The sequence below is a fragment of the Osmerus mordax genome, chromosome 17 (assembly GCF_038355195.1).
Source record: "Osmerus mordax isolate fOsmMor3 chromosome 17, fOsmMor3.pri, whole genome shotgun sequence".
Lineage (NCBI taxonomy): Eukaryota > Metazoa > Chordata > Actinopteri > Osmeriformes > Osmeridae > Osmerus > Osmerus mordax.
In genome coordinates, this window is record NC_090066.1 from 9,631,103 (window position 1) to 9,633,113 (window position 2,011).

The window sequence follows — 2,011 nt, forward strand, 5'->3', positions numbered from 1 at the left end:
TCTCTTTTACCCGCGCACAACACACACACATACACAGTCAACAAACACACACAGAGCCACTGCCAAAGCAAAGCGACTGCCGAGCGCATGCAATATTTAACAACAACGCGTGATTGTAATCGACGCGAAAGATTACAACAACAGCTCATTCATTCGACGCGGCCTCCATGCCGCAGTCATTTTTAATTAGCGCGCGCCCTCGTTCCGTTTTTGCATTCAGGGAATTGATTTGGACCCACAGAGGATAATTGGTCTAATGACGACGTCTTTGGCGGGAGTGCTGCTTCTCGCTCGCATAGTCCAATCAGACGCACAATACATTGTCTCGATATAAACATCCAGACAAGCACTCTGTTTCTCCTGTCAACCAGACCATCACGCTGGCTGCCAGGGCTTACACACACACACACACACACAATGCCTCCACGCCCCTGTCGTCTCCCGTCGAACGGAGAGAGGTTAAGCGGTGCGATAATCATGTTGTCGGCGAGCGTGATGGGCTGAAGACACGAACGTGTCGATTCTATCTCGTCGTGTGTCATTGGTCCCCATCTATCATCCTGATCCGGGCCTCGGACCGAGCCCGCGCCCGTTACGTTGGGCTCGCTCAAGGCCCCGCCGCTATTGGGCGACACAGCCACCGTGCGATGTCACCGCAGGGTTTGTAGGTTTTGAAGGATAAACAGCCGAGCAATACTAAGAACTGACTTTCTCCCTTCTCTTCTGACGTTTCTTCTGCTTTTTCCTTCCCTTCATTCGAACCAGCCGCCGTTTGTTTCTCTCTGTCCTTTGCAGTGTTTCCTTATCTCTCCTCTCTCCTCTCTCGTCCGTCTCGACTTGGTCAAAAGGTGACGAATCCAGTGTCTCGGGCCGGTGCCCGGTTACCACGGCAACGGCGGGCGGGTCGCACTTTGTCAGGCGGGAACACGGGCGCTTTCACCTCTCAGGCAACCTTCCCTCTCCTCTCCTCCTCCTCCCCCCCTCCTCCATCTCCTTTCACTGCGTCCCTGTCCATCTCTCCTCCTCCTCCCCCCCCTCCTCCTCCTCCCCACTTCCATCTCCTTTCACTTCATCCCTGTCCATCTCTCTCCTCCTCCCCCCCTCCTCCTCCTCCTCCTCCCCTCTTCCATCTCCTTTCACTTCATCCCTGTCCATCTCTTCTGCCCTCCCTCCCTCCGCCGCCCTCCTCTGCTCTGCTGCCAAAGCTTTCCTGTCTATTTTTACTCGAGGCTGCGTTCCTTGTGATCCTCTCTCCCTCTCTCCTTCCCCTATCTCCCGCTCCATCCATCTCTTCCTCTCCTCCTGCTCTCCCCTGCTTCCTCTGCTGATCAACTCTATTTGTTTTGCATGGCTCATTTTTTACAATCCTCCCCCCCCATCCCCTCTGCAGTAAGAATGCAGCCCAGGTTGAGGTTCTGGATGGATGGATATTAGTCTGGCATCCACACCATCTCTCAGGACTGGCATTCATCAAAGCAGCACGCTGACCCAGAAGAACCTTCCAGAATGGACCTACCTTGCGACATATGCCCCAGTACTGCCTCCAGCACTGGTCTGCCCAGCCAGACCAACAGATGGCCCGACACAATACACACACACACACACACACACAAATCTGTGTACAGAAGCATACACACCCAAGCAACACACACTGTCTCACTCACGCACACACACACTTATCAGCCTACGTGAGCACACACAAGCTAATGCTGGACAACATGCCAGCACACCCAACAGTAGGTGGTCTTAGACCGCCCTGCTGTCTCTTATCCAGCCAGCTGTTTGACTGCGGAGCCAAGCTCTCTCTCTCTCTGCTCCTCTGCCTAATGCAGCCTCTCCTCTGGGTGGCAGGAAGGATATAGACCCCACCAACACACCCCCACCCCCTATCAACCAGCTACCCAATCGCATCCACACCGCCACCGACCCAATCCCACCCACACAGCCCACCCCCCACCACAACCCAATCACATTCAACCCCCCAACCACCTCCCACCAACAACCAATCACA